The sequence below is a fragment of the Uranotaenia lowii genome, chromosome 2, assembly GCF_029784155.1.
Source record: "Uranotaenia lowii strain MFRU-FL chromosome 2, ASM2978415v1, whole genome shotgun sequence".
In the NCBI taxonomy this organism is placed as follows: Eukaryota; Metazoa; Arthropoda; class Insecta; order Diptera; family Culicidae; genus Uranotaenia; species Uranotaenia lowii.
Window position 1 is genome coordinate 298565407 of NC_073692.1, and position 16221 is coordinate 298581627.

Genomic DNA, 16221 nt, shown 5'->3' on the forward strand with positions numbered 1-16221 from the left:
CTCTTGTCTCATATCTCATATTTCATAACTCATAACTCATATCTCATATCTCATATCTCATATCTCATATCTTATATCTCATATCTCATATCTCATATCTCATATCTCATATCTCATATCTCATATCTAATATCTCATATCTCATATCTCATATCTCATATCTCATATCTCATATCTCATATCTCATATCTCATATCTCATATCTCATATCTCATATCTCATATCTCATATCTCATATCTCATATCTCATATCTCATATCTCATATCTCATATCTCATATCTCATATCTCATATCTCATATCTCATATCTCATATTTTATATCTCATATCTCATATCTCATATCTCATATCTCATATCTCATATCTCATATCTCATATCTCATATCTCATATCTCATACCTCATATCTCATATCTCATACCTCATATCTCATATCTCATATCTCATATCTCATATCTCATATCTCATATCTCATATCTCATATCTCATATCTCATATCTCATATCTCATATCTCATATCTCATATCTCATATCTCATGGCTCATATCTAATATCTCATGTCTCATATCTCATATCTCATATCTCATATCTCATATCTCATATCTCATATCTCATATCTCGTATCTCATATATCACCCCACATCTCATGTCCCGTTTCTACTTATCTCAAATTTCGTTTTCGATTTTTCATTTCACATTTCTCTTACTTGCTATAATCTTTTTCATTAAAAAGCCGGAAAAGTTTTGTTATCCTCATTGAAATGATACAATTCTACTAGAGTGTTTTATAAGATCCTTTAAAAAAAAATATGCCTCGAATATATTTGTACAAAACATCATAGTCCCGAGAGCATACAATTCACGGGTACACAATCATTTAATTTGTCTTCGATTCGATTCTCGACTAAACAACCCGACCGATTGCCTCGCACGCTGCAATGCGAAAAATGCAATTATGCAATTAAGCCAAATAGACGACGGCGACGAAGCGAGAGGGTGTTAGAGTGAGTGTGTAACAGCCTAGTTGCGTCGTGTTGTGTTGTTAAACGCTCGATCGAAAGTCGCTGACGGCGACGGCAAGCAATCATCGCCATCGCCTTGCTTACCACCATTTCATCTCATCATCATCATCTCATCAATGAATGGAGGCATCAATGCTATTAATTGAATGAAGCTGCGCCGATGGGGATTTATACCAAGTTGGTTTTTTTTCTCCCTCGCATCCCTTACTTGAATCTAATTGATCATGTTTAGTTAAACTTCCGAAGGGAAAAATGAGATGCTGATGATTGCAAGCTGACAGAATGTATTGCTTTACAAATTTATGCAGGGAATCGATTGGGCTTACGTTGATTAATTCTATTCTGTTATTCAGGCTAGAGTGATTTTTAATTTGTTGTTTATTTAACTCACGGAATTCACATAATTTACGCTTATGGGAAGCTGCAAATTATCCAGCTCGTATCGTATCCGCCTTGTATAGTGATGGTAAACTTACCTGTAAAGAAAAAAAATATACATGAATTAGTTTTTCAGAACAAATTGTCAGTGATATAAATCTTTAAAAAAACGTTTTTTATGTATAAAAAATGATTTGATACAGTATAGCTATCAAAAAAACAATATGTGGAACTGTGTGATTATTAACATATAAAAATTTAAGTTATATGTAATGCAATTAAGCTTACAATTTTGCAATCCCGATCCTATTAATTGAATGCAAAATTTAGGAAAAAATATGGTCCGGTTTGGCAAATTCGTGCTGAGCAACAGTGCAATATTTTAACTCGATGTGAGCCAATCTTATAAATTTATCTTGAATAAAGCTTACATTGATTTTTATTAGTTTAAAATGAAAATAATATGAAAAAGTGACAAAAACGATTGATTTTGGCAACACAAAATGTAAAAGCGAACGGTCTCTGTATTTATTTTTCTTTTCTCCAATCCTCAGTGTTTCAAAACCTTCGCACACATTGATTAAAAATGCTATTGCTCGTGCCTAACGTCTAAAGTTGGAAATTCGTCTAAGATCTACTTGGAAGTACATACATATTCTTCCGCTTTTCATTATTTTTTTACGATCGGGGATCCTGTTATGTGAATGTTCCGATTAACTCAATAATTAGTGGGTCAGAGAATGTCCTGTCAAATCTGTCACCTTTTAAAGCCGTTTTAATTGATTTTATTTCTTTTTCACTGAAAAAATATTAAAAGTATTCTTTATCGAATACCTACCAAGCTTGTAGACATCATTTAATCAGTATTTGCAGTGTTTCCAAACCAAACATGTCACGGTATAAAAATTCGCAAATAATTTATTTTTCATTAACCTTCCAAAGCCGCTCGCAAAATTTCCGTACAAATCTATTTTTGATAAATTTGACCTGCACTTTACGTACGTTCTCCTGGCCGCAAATATTGATCGATTTCGATGAATTTTAATTCATTGTATAGATAATTTATTCTAGTTTCTTAATATTGAAAAATAAAGTCGAAATATTTTACGAAATCACCAGTAGCTGATTCCGAATGAAAAAAGTCCCGAAAAAGAGCTCTTTTTAGAATGCTTATAACTTGAGACAGGTTCCAAATATTGCGCTGATTTTATAATATATGGAATTGTCAAGAATAAATCTATCCATGGATGTATAAATTTTTGGTGGTCCAAAGGAAGTTTTGGCCGCTATCCCGGAACTTCCGGTAGAAAAAATTCTTACTTCAAAAAAGTCACCCAATTTTGGCTTTGCATCGCTGTATCTCGGTTACCAATGGATCGATTCTCTAAATTCAAATTTTAGTTTTTTATCGTTAACTTTATTATCATTTTCGTAGAACATAGTTGGTTCCTCAAAAATCTCAGTTGTTCAGTATATGGTAATGAAACTCACATCTTTTTTGTCATTTTTCAAACTCCCCCTCGTGTCGGTGGGTTTACGCGATTTTGTTAGCGTGATTTCTCTAAAATTTGGACTCAAATTGGTCACTTTTTATATACCTAGAGATTCATTAGAATCTCCTCTTTCGATTGACATACATTTTGTGTGGTGTTTCGAAAATTTGTAGCAATGTTTTTCGAATTTACTGAAAGCTGCCAGATTTCAACCAGTTTGGTCCACGTTTTCAACAGGTTGGTGTACAAATCTCGCACCCCTCACGTAGCTGCGGGAGAAACAAATACTTTAGCTCTCTTTTTGTCGCTCACCAAATCTACCACCCAACCCAGCAGCAGGAGGAACTGCCGTCTCGCCGCGTGGTTTGTTGATTGATTGTGCTGATGCTGATGCCTCTTTGCGTAGTAAATGTTTTGATTTTAAAATAGAGAACGATTATTTTTCCAAATTGAAATAAGCTTCTTGAATCTTTTTAGATATTTTATCATTAGAATTCTTCAGTGATACATTTGTTTTGAATGTTATCACGATTCTTTTCTTTTATTTCAAGCAGTGTCTACTGCAGGAGACACAAAATCTATGATTCAAGTAACAAATATTCTGAAATTTTAATCAGAAACTTTAATCAGAAATCGGAATTTGAATCGGAATCTGAAATTAGAATCTAAAATTTGAAATTGAATATGAATCTGAAATCGAAATCTGAATCTGAAATCTGAATCTGAAATCTGAATCTGAAATCTGAATCTGAAATCTGAATCTGAAATCTGATTCTGAAATCTGAATCTGAAATCTGAATCTGAAATCTGAATCTGAAATCTGAATCTGAAATCTGATTCTGAAATCTGATTCTGAAATCTGAATCTGAAATCTGAATCTGAAATCTGAATCTGAAATCAGAATCTGGAATCTGATTCTGAAATCTGAATCTGAAATCTGAATCTGAAATCTGAAATCTGATTCTGAAATCTGAATCTGAAATCTGAATCTGAAATCTGAATCTGAAATCTGAATCTGAAATCTGAATCTGAAATCTGAAATCTGAATCTGATATCTGAATCTGAAATCTGAATCTGAAATCTGAATCTGAAATCTGAATCTGAAATCTGAATCTGAAATCTGAATCTGAAATCTGAATCTGAAATCTGAATCTGAAATCTGAATCTGAAATCTAAATCTGAAATCTGAATCTGAAATCTGAATCTGAAATCTGAATCTGAAATCTGAAATCTGAATCTGAAATCTGAAATCGGAAATCTGAATCTGAAATCTGAATCTGAAATCTGAATCTGAAATCTGAATATGAAATCTGAATCTGAAATCTGAATCTGAAATCTGAACCTGAAATCTGAATCTGAAATCTGAATCTGAAATCTGAATCTGAAATCTGAATCTGAAATCTGAATCTGAAATCTGAATCTGAAATCTGAATCTGAAATCTGAATCTGAAATCTGAATCTGAAATCTGAATCTGAAATCTGAATCTGAAATCTGAATCTGAAATCTGAATCTGAAATCTGAATCTGAAATCTGAATCTGAAATCTGAATCTGAAATCTGAATCTGAAATCTGAATCTGAAATCTGAATCTGAAATCTGAATCTGAAATCTGAATCTGAAATCTGAATCTGAAATCTGAATCTGAAATCTGAATCTGAAATCTGAATCTGAAATCTGAATCTGAAATCTGAATCTGAAATCTGAATCTGAAATCTGAATCTGAAATCTGAATCTGAAATCTGAATCTGAAATCTGAATCTGAAATCTGAATCTGAAATCTGAATCTGAAATCTGAATCTGAAATCTGAATCTGAAATCTGAATCTGAAATCTGAATCTGAAATCTGAATCTGAAATCTGAATCTGAAATCTGAATCTGAAATCTGAATCTGAAATCTGAATCTGAAATCTGAATCTGAAATCTGAATCTGAAATCTGAATCTGAAATCTGAATCTGAAATCTGAATCTGAAATCTGAATCTGAAATCTGAATCTGAAATCTGAATCTGAAATCTGAATCTGAAATCTGAATCTGAAATCTGAATCTGAAATCTGAATCTGAAATCTGAATCTGAAATCTGAATCTGAAATCTGAATCTGAAATCTGAATCTGAAATCTGAATCTGAAATCTGAATCTGAAATCTGAATCTGAAATCTGAATCTGAAATCTGAATCTGAAATCTGAATCTGAAATCTGAATCTGAATCTGAAATCGAATCTTGAAATTTAAATCTGATATCTGAATCTGAAATCTGAAATCTGCAATCTGAAATCTGTAATCTGAATCTGAACTTTAGAAATGTTGCCTATCCATTAAAATATTAAATCAAATAAGATTCAAGCAATTCCTAAAACAATAAAGCATTCATTTCGTTATCAGCATCAGTACAATCATTCAACAAACCACGCGGCGAGACGGCAGTTCCTCCTGCTGCTGGGTTGGGTGGTAGATTTGGTGAGCGACAAAAAGAGAGCTACAGGATTTGTTTCTCCCGCAGCTACGTGAGGGGTGCGAGATTTGTACACCAACCTGTTGAAAACGTGGACCAAACTGGTTGAAATCTGGCAGCTTTCAGTAAATTCGAAAAACGTTGCTACAAATTTTCGAAACACCACACAAAATATATGTCAATCGAAAGAGGAGATTCTAATGAATCTCTAGGTATATAAAAAGTGACCAATTTGAGTCCAAATTTTAGAGAAATCACGCTAACAAAATCGCGTAAACCCACCGACACGAGGTGGAGTTTGAAAAATGACAAAAAAGATGTGAGTTTCATTACCATATACTGAACAACTGAGATTTTTGAGGAACCAACTATGTTCTACAAAAATAATAATAATGTTAACGATAAAAAACTAAAATTTAAATTTAGAGAATCGATCCATTGGTAACCGAGATACAGCGATGCAAAGCCAAAATTGGGTGACTTTTTTGAAGTAAGAATTTTTTCTACCGGAAGTTCCGGGAAAGCGGCCAAAACTTCCTTTGGACCACCAAAAATTTATACATCCATGGATAGATTTATTCTTGACAATTCCATATATTATAAAATCAGCGCAATATTTGGAACCTGTCTCAAGTTATAAGCATTCTAAAAAGAGCTCTTTTTCGGGACTTTTTTCATTCGGAATCAGCTACTGGTGATTTCGTAAAATATTTCGACTTTATTTTTCAATATTGAGAAACTAGAATAAATTATCTATACAATGAATTAAAATTCATCGAAATCGGTCAATATTTGCGGCCAGGGGAACTTACGCAAACTCTCGGGTCATATAGACCCGAACAGCCTAATTACGGATTTTTTTGAGGGAGCACTTCCGGTGGTCACAGGAAGTTGCCTGGTACTACAGATTGTGTATTTCGCAGGGTTTGAAAAATGAATCAAAATTCACGTTCACCCCCTTAGTGAAGCCCTACAGAAATGAACGTGCTTCGATCTGCTCTGTGAACAACATGCTTCTGTGTTATCTGTGTTGCCTACTTTCAAACCAGCGCGCAGTGGAATATTCAGACATAGGAGAAGCTCCAAGGCATTCTGTTTGGTTTTCGTCAGGATCGAACTTTTCTTCGAATCGGCGTCATTCGTTTATGTTACAAAATTGAATGATGGTCATTTCAATTTTATTCCTTCTCAAATGGAGATGGCTGGGGATGGCAGCTTCTGCTTAAATAAAAATTGCAGTAAATGACTGAAAAATGTATGAAACCCACACAATATGGGTATTGGGGAAAAGGGCTTAACGCGTAGAAGTCGAATATCGTCATCCGACACCATCTTAAAATCTAAGATGGCGGCTTCCGTTTAACTTCAAAATGCTGTAAATGACTGAAAAATGTATGAAACCCACGCAATATGGGTATTGGGGAAAAGGGCTTAACGCGTAGAAGTCGAATATCGTCATTCGACGCCATCTTAAAATCCAAGATGGCGGCTTCCGTTTAACTTCAAAAAGCTGTAAATGACTGAAAAATGTATGAAACCCACACAATATGGGTATTGGGGAAAAGGGCTTAACGCGTAGAAGTCGAATATCGTCATCCGACACCATCTTGAAATCTAAGATGGCGGCTTCCGTTTAACTTCAAAATGCTGTAAATGACTGAAAAATGTATGAAACCCACGCAATATGGGTATTGGGGAAAAGGGCTTAACGCGTAGAAGTCGAATATCGTCATTCGACGCCATCTTAAAATCCAAGATGGCGGCTTCCGTTTAACTTCAAAATGCTGTAAATGACTGAAAAATGTATGAAACCCACACAATATGAGTATTGGGGAAAAGGGCTTAACGCGTAGAAGTCGAATATCGTCATCCGACGCCATCTTGAAATCCAAGATGGCGGCTTCCGTTTAACTTCGAAATGCTGTTAATGACTGAAAAATGTATGAAACAACCACAATATGGGTATCAGGTGGAACGGTTGAGCGAGTAGGTTTCGAATTTCGTCATCCGACGCCATCTTGAAAACCAGGATGGCGGCTGTCTTTTAACTCCAAACTGCTGTAAATGACTGAAAAATTTATGAAACCCACACAATATGAGTATTGGGTGAAAGGGCTCAACGAGTAGAAATCTAATTTCGCCATGCAACGCCATTTTGAAATCCATCCTTGCACAGGTCGTATACACAGCAGCGGCTACACAAGTGTCTTTGGAGCGTGATAATTCGCATTTTGGAATGATATTCACGCCCCACAGACGCTTAATTGGACAAACAAAACTGGAGAATGTTTTACAAGTAAAACTGAATGCTTAACTCATCAATCCAGCATTAGATCAAGCGATTCCACTTTTCAAATCAAGTCCTTCCCAAAGTGTACCTAACACACCTTAAATATAATTTAACAACTTTTTTTTTATTAATAAATGTTCTTTTGATCTTCGATTTTGAAATTCGACTTCTACTCGCTGAGCCCTTTCACCTGATACCCATATTGTGGGTGGTTCAATTGATTTTCAGTAATTTATTAAGTTAAGCGAAAGCCGCCATATTGGATGTCAAGATAGCGTCGGATGACGAAATTCGACTTCTACTCGCTGAGCCCTTTCATCTGATACCCATATTGTGGGTGGTTCAATTGATTTTCAGTAATTTATTAAGTTAAGCAAAAGCCGCCATCTTGGATTTCAAGATGGCGTCGGATGACGATATTCGACTTCTACTCGCTGAGCCCTTTCACCTGATACTTATATTGTGGGTGGTTCAATTGATTTTCAGTAATTTATTAAGTTTAGCAGAAGCCGCCATCTTGGATTTCAAGATGGCGTCGGATGACGATATTCGACTTCTACTCGCTGAGCCCTTTCATCTGATACCCATATTGTGCCATATTGTGCCAATTGAACCATTTTCAGTAATTTATTAAGTTAAGCGAAAGCCGCCATCTTGGATTTCAAGATGGCGTCGGATGACGAAATTCGACTTCTACTCGCTGAGTCCTTTCACCTAATACCCATATTGTTGGTGGTTTATTTGATTTTCAGTAATTTACAGCATTTTTAAGTTGAGTGGAAGACGCCATCTTGGATTTCAAGATGGCGTCGGATGACGAAATTCGACTTCTACTCGCTGAGCCCTTTCACCTGATACCCATATTGTGGGTGGTTCATTCGATTTTCAGTCATTTACAGCATTTTTAATTTGAGCGGAAGACGCCATCTTGGATTTCCAGATGGCGTCGGATGACGATATTCGACTTCTACTCGCTGAGCCCTTTCACCTAATACCCATATTGTGGGTGGTTCATTTGATTTTCAGTCATTTACAGCATTTTTAAGTTGAGCGGAAGACGCCATCTTGGATTTCAAGATGGCGTCGGATGACGAAATTCGACTTCTACGCGTTAAGCCCTTTTCCCCAATACCCATATTGTGAGGGCTTCATACATTTTTCAGTCATTTACTGCAATTTTTAGTTAAGCAGAAACTGCCATCCCCAGCCATCCCATCAGCATTATCTACAGATGCCTTTCATTTTCACTGGCCTCCGCATTGAACTTGGTTGATATCAAGTAAGTCGAAATAATTTCATTCGTCCACGCGATGGCTCGGGATAATTTGTGTGGCAATCCATTCCATTCCATAATGTTACAAAATGGAATGATTCAGCTCAAGCATGATTCGGAATGGTTTGCGTTTTGATCGTTTCGGGCATCTAGCTAGCGACTCGATTTTCAACCCCTGGTATTTCGTGATTCCCCAGGGAGGTTTTTAAAATCAAATTTTTGCGATTTTTTCTCGAAGAGTTATGATGATTTGAATGTGCGCTTCGGGTCATATTGACCCGAACGACTTTGGAAGGTTAAAAAAAAATTCGGCTAGTCGGTGAAAATGTACCTATTCTTGGAAAAGAATATCAAGATTGATAATAGATAAAGAAGGATAGAAAATTTAGGAGAAAATTTACAGATGTTGAAACGAGTGAAAGAGTATTTTTGCGAGGAAAACTTATTAACGTACACCATACTTTACCCCGCAACATTCCTATCCATCTTTATCAATTTTCAATTCTGATATTCCAAGAATATTCATTTTCACCGATATGCCGAAAATTTAAATTTACAAAATCTATTAATCGGTGGTTAAAATAACTTAAAAATTCATTTTTTTTTAATTCTTCATGTAACATATTGTTAATTAAATTTTATTGGCCCCTTAAGGATGTAAATTATTTGTAGATTGTTAGATACTTCAATCATTATTACTTTACTATTTTTGTCCCGATTCCAACAGATATTTTGGTACGCCATTTGTTTTTCATGTTGTTGGGCAATCCAACGACCACTTAAAAATTGGTTTGAAAAAATATTACTCCACTTTAACTATTTAACGTTTGAGCGCGCTTTTTACCTTTTTGAGGTGGTAATTTTTTTTTAGGTTATTTAGTATTATCATCAACAATCTATTCGTGTTGTTTAAGAGCCCATTTGAATTAAGTTTTCATTTATGATTTGCCTTTTTACACCACAATATTGCGAAAAAAATTAGCTTTATTAACTGTCTAGTCAAGATGAAATATCCGTGTTACTTGTTTAAATTTTATTTTTATATTTCAAGCTCGGGAAATCGAAAGATTTTTTTTTGGCAAAAACTTCGTTCTTGGTTTAAATTTTCTTTGATTTCAAACCTTGTGTAACAACTTCTAACTAACACTTATCTATCGACCATTGGGTAAGGTTTTTCGAAACTTTCTCCTTTTTTTTATGTGTGAATTTTGAAAACCTCATTGTCGATGGTCCACAATTTTGCATGTTTTCTTTTCTTAGATGCGAATATAATCCAGGGAGTGAATAAGAAAAAATTGAACATAAATAAGATTTCGGGTTTCATACAAATTATTGTAATTCCTCTTTCTCTTTGAGGAAATAATTAGAACAACCAATTTGTCTTTGGAAGAATACAAATGCCTGCGTAAAGGCTAAATCATCGAAATATTAATCATTTATATGCATATTTTATTGACCATAATTCAAACTGGGCTTGTGATATAGCTCAGTTGGCAAGTCTGTTGTCTCCTGAGCCGATGTCCGCGAGTTCGAGCCCAAGAGTAAACATCGAACACAGTTGTACCGGATAGTTTTTCAATAACGATCCACCAACTGCAACGTTGATAAAGTCGCGAATGCCATAAAGATGGTAAAACGACTATAATCGAAACAAAAAAAAAAAATAATTCAAACTCGCTTTAAATGGATACTCATTTTTAAAGTTTTTTTTTTTTTCATCTCTAAACTCTTCATAAAGCCTTCGGAAAACATAAAATTAGAGTAGAATAAATGTTTATTAAGGTTGATTCCTGAAAAGATGACTGCCAGTGTATTTCGCATCTCGAGCACGACATTGACACGGCAGGACTCATGACACTAAGCATACCTCGCCCGGAGGAAACAAATCCGAATAATCAGCACATTTTGGCCCGTTGATGAATGTTAATGGATTATTCTAAGCACCTCCAGCGTAATTTTCCTCTAGAAAAATACAAATCTGCCATCTTTCGTATTTAGATATATGAAACCATTTTATTTTGACCAGAAGGCGGTACTGAAACGAAATCAGTTTTGGGTGTCATAAAATCATTTAGATTCTAGGAAAAATAAACTTAAATTATATGCTGTTATAATATACAAATGACTGGCCATAAAATTTTTGAATTAAAATTCAAAGTGACACTCAACTATATTGGAATAAAGCTAGATTAATCTATTAAAATTACCTTTATTTCTTTTTTTTTACACAAGTGTCCAATTATACGTTTGTCTTCATAGCAATGATATTGATTTCAAATTTATCTTTTTCTTTACTCATCAATCAATTTCAAATTTTTCTCAATAAATTTTAATTTGTTTATTCACTATTCTTAGAATAAGCATTCTAGATCTCCCAGTTTTATCCGGATGTGCCCAGATATTCAAGAAAAATATCGAGGCGAGTCTGTATCAGCTCAGTTTTATTACAAACTGCCCGGTTTGTCGGAATGTATTCTAATAAATTGCTAAATTTACTAAATAGTTCATATTGAACAATGATAAGTTTAAATTTCCGATCTAAAAACTAATTTTTCATAAGTATTTTCATCATAATAAATTACCAACTAGTTTTAAAGTCAAAAACGGGTGACCTTCAAAACTGATCTGCTCGTTTTCTAATCACTTTTCATAGCAGGGAGGTCCAAAAAATGACAATGGTGAAATTCTCAAAGAGCTCCAAATATTCAGATCAGAACTTAACTCTTCAGAATTTTGTAAGAATATCCACGTAAAACTTGAAAAAAATCAGCTGGACCTAAATGATCTCGTCCAAAAACTTTGATTATTTCGTTTTTAAGGTGTCCTTCATTTTCTCATGAGTGACTTTGAAGCAATTCAACACCGTATTTTTAAAGAGATTATCGTTTACAACAATACCTACGTACGTAGAAGTGTTTTGTTATCAGTGAACAAAAATTTGCCTTTTTTTTCATCAAAGGTATATATGTTTTTAAAATTTTCTTCACTTTTCAATATTTTGAGAAAGCTTTTGCGAATAGCTTTTCTCATACAAAGAGTAAAAATTTATTGGATTTTTTTTTTATAGCGCAACTCATAATGCAACACAGTGCCACGTTTTGTTAATTTTCTGTGTTTTCTCAGCTACCGTAAAACGGGGTAACTTTGATCACCGGGGTAAATTTGACCAACAATAAACTTTTCCACACTATCATCTATAACTCAGTCTATAGTTAGAATTTTTTAAAAACTGTTTTCTACGTTTGAAAGCCTATTTTTTGAGTATCAAAAATAGGCAAAACTAGGTTTGTATTTGAAACTTTTTTCTGTAAGCAAAAATCTAATTTCAAAATCTTAAAATATCTACGTTTCCAAGGCTAGCAAACAAACAGCTCTTCTGACGATATCAAAAAGCATTTAGAAGCAAACGGGTTGTTTAATGTGAAAGAACAACTTTTTTTCTTTATATATGAATAGTTTTAGTGCTATTTTTATAGTCATTTAATAATAAATGTTTGATATTAAAAAAATACGGACATTTTCCAAAAGTAAGCCCATGTTGGACAAATGGATAGGAACCCTATCAAATCGTTAACTTTGAAGAAAAAATGAAAATGAAAATAGTGGGAAGGCCTAGGAGAATGTGTGAAGGTAAATTTTCATTTGTATCTTGAAGCTCAAACTTTCTAGCAATTATTATATTTTTAGCCCCTAAATGTAGGCAGCATCATAGTTCATTTTTCGATTTTAAATATTTTTAAAATAAAATGTAAAAAATCAAGGTAAAATTGATAAAATGGATATGTAAATATTATGATGGTGTTTTGTATCCTTTTTGATCAAGAAAACTCGTTAAAAGCGTCAGAATAGGGACTGATCAATGTTACCTCAAAACATCAAATTCTGAACAGAGACGAAAACGATTTTTAAATCGAATTTAAAGAAGTCTAATAAATTCTTGCATCCATGTCTTACGTTCATAAGAGTCAAGGGTTATAAAAATATTAAACATGCCACATTCCCCTTAACAGAAAAAAATAATCGAAATATATTGAAAAAAGTGATCAACATTACCCCGGATTACGGTACTTTAATCATTAGGTTTGACAGATTTGAGCGCCAGTGGCGACCCCTCTCGGAAAAATAACTTTTTGCTGTGATCCATTTAAATTATTTCGACAGTTTTTCATCGATTATGCTCCTGAAATTAATGAAACTGCATAACTTTCTAAAACAATATGCTTCATCTCTTCCTCCACAACATTTAGATTTATTTAATTTGTAGATACTTTCTCAAGAAAAATCTGAGTTTTACTGAATTCTATACGAAATTTATATGGTGGCCCCCTTTCTAGGAAGGGGAGCACCTTCGAACTTCGTATCAACAATTCCAGGTCTCGAAAACTTCTTCACGCCATTGATTGTATTGTACATTTTTATTTTCCATTTCATACACAAAATTCAGGTTTTTGGACATTTCGGCTTAAAGTATGTTGTGACCAGACCTTTGGAAGCGTAAGTAAAGATATCCTGTCTTATTGGTGATCAAAACTTAAGAGAGATTTTATTTGCATTTTATATTTAAGTACAATTTTTCGCGCCCTCAATATACAATAGATTGACGTTAACAATAAACAACTGGCAACATAAGGTACATTCATTATAACAAAAGTTCAAGGGGTTTTCGAAAAACCAATACAGACGAGAACGATCAAAATATAAGGATCACAGGTCTTAAAATCTGATTCCCATAGATTAGAACGTTTTCTTCCAAAAACAAATTTACTCAAAAGATGGACAATGTTGATGCATACATTTAGGGGCAAAAATTATAAACATTTCTCAATATTTTTTGACCTCAAAGACAAATGAAATTTTACCTTCATGAAATTCCCTAGCACCCCCCCCCCCCCCCCCCTATTTTTCGTATGTTCTTTTTTTATTCAAACTTAACCATTTGATAGAGTTTTTAGCCATTTGTTCTATACAGGCTTCTCATAGAAAATGTCCGTTTTTTTTAATATAAAAAATTAACATAGAATGATCATAAAAATGACGCAACGCATCTACCGCAGTACGAGAGTAGGTGCAATCTGATTCATCTCCCGACGCTGGCGCAACGCAGAAAGCTACTTCAACGACTTTTCGTCTACGACCTGTTGTGTAATAATATCGACTGCAATGAACTCTTATTTCGTCTGCCAATAAACGCACCCCCGCGGACTTTACGCCAACGACAATTCTTCCGGCTCCCGCCTTTTCGCACGCTTTACGAACTCAACAATCCCATCTGGACATGCTGTAAGAGATTCAACGGGACGAGCGACAACTTCGATTTTAACGTTTCCAAATTAACCTTTAAAAGAAGAATCCTTAGTTTGTAAATAGTCTGTGCATAATTCAGTATTTTGAAGACTTAAACAAATAAAATAAATAAAATAACTCTAAAACTATACCGTTGCAAAGGAAAAAAGTAAAACTTTCATATAAAACAACCCATTTGCTTCTAAATGCTATCATTTTATCAGAGGAGTTGTTTTTTTTTTTTTTTTTTTTTTTAATTGAGCAGGGAAAAGCCCCCGGGAGTTGGTCACCTTTTAAGACCATTCTCCCGAAGGCATAAAACCTCCTCACTTTTATTCATATTTTTTCCATTTTTTCTAATTTGATTGAAATTTTACACTTTTTCTTTTCATCACAATTCTGTTATTTGATTTGTTGTTTGAATGGTGGTGGTGGTGGTGGGTGGCGGTTTGTGGCGGTGGTGGGTGGCGGTAGTGGCTGGCGGAGAGGGAGAAAAAATATTGTATGGCGGCAGTTAGTGGCAGTTACATTTCAAGTGAGGAACTATGAATTTTCCGAGCCTCCAGTGAGAATAATCTCTGTTAAGGAGGCTCTGTTGGACTAATCTACTGCTGGTTCATCGATCTAGTTTGCCCTCGTTTTACGTTAGAAAGTTGGCTACATGGGTCTTAAGGTGGACTTTAACTTTGCGTTTGAAACTGGTTCTGTTACTTATGAGTTTCAAGTTTACTGGTAAACTGTTGTATTTAGTTTTCCCGAAATATTCTGGGGACCTTTTCATATTTTCGGTGTTAGCCCTTCTTTGCAGTAGATTTTCTCTTGATCGTGTGGGAAACCTATGGTTTTGATGTTGAACTTGTTGGTTATGGTGGAAAAGCGGGTTGTGCAGCATGCTGTGGATCCGAACGACACTCTGAAGTTCCCTGAGTGCGGCTATCGGTAGGATTGACTCTGAGGCTTCTTGGAACAGGGTTTGCGTTGAGAAAAGTTTGGGTTTTTTATAAACTGCTTTGAGACATCGGTTTTGTATGGCCTGTAGTGGTTTTATGACGCTTTTCCTAGCAGCTCCCCAGATGGAGACCATATATTGCAATTTCGATTGTACAAATGCATGGTACATACTTATGAGGTTTTTGGTGGGAATAAACCTGGATATCTTCCACATTATGCTGTGTATAGCACTAAGCTCTTTCCTCAAACGGCCTATATGGGTATCCCACTTGATCAGCTCGTCGAAGGTCAGCCCAAGATACTTAAAACTTTTGACTTTCTCAATCACTGTTTGACCAACTTGTAGTTGATAGGAAAAGTCGAGATGCCGGTTAGTTGATTTAAAAATGACATATTTGGTCTTTTCAAGGTTTAACGACAAAAGGTTTGCATCGAAGTAACTTTGAAGTGTATCCAGATCTTTCGACATTTGGGATATTATTACGCTTGCGTCAGAGTGTTCATATGACAACGAGGTATCATCGGCAAATAGTCTGGGTTTTCCATGTAAACGAAGTTTGTTCAAGTCGTTTACATACAAGATGAACAGAAGGGGACCCAAATTACTACCTTGAGGAACTCCAACAGGCAGGTGTCCTAAATCGCTTGTAGTTTGGTTAATTCGTACAAACTGTTTCCTATCTGCAAGATAGCTGGCAAATAGAGAATTCGCTGTACCCCTGATTCCAAGCGCATCCAGTTTTTTAAGCAGTACCGTCAACTGGGGCAACATGCAACAATTTTCAGCTTCAATGGCTCCTAAAAAACTTATGTTCATAATAAATCCTACCCCTAATGCATCAAAAGTTTTAAGGATGATAGGACATCAAATTGGCGTAGTTAGAAAAATTATTGGTTTCTTTACTTATTTTTAATTTTTTAAAAACATGTGATTTTCACCCTTCTTAGAAAATGGGGTAACTTGCAACAAACTTTGGTTTTAATGAAAAATCTTATGAACACGTATAAAAATTTAAAGTTTTTAAAATATTTGCGATGCTTTAAAGACCATTACGCATGAAAACACCAATTGCAGTAATTTT

General features: G+C 34.7%; 1 protein-coding gene across 2 annotated transcripts in view; it reads right to left on the reverse strand.

Moving 5' to 3' along the window:
* The window catches only part of LOC129744962 (neurotrimin-like), a 300416-nt gene that overhangs the window by 99574 nt on the left and 184621 nt on the right, over nucleotides 1-16221 (reverse strand). The window lies entirely within an intron of this gene.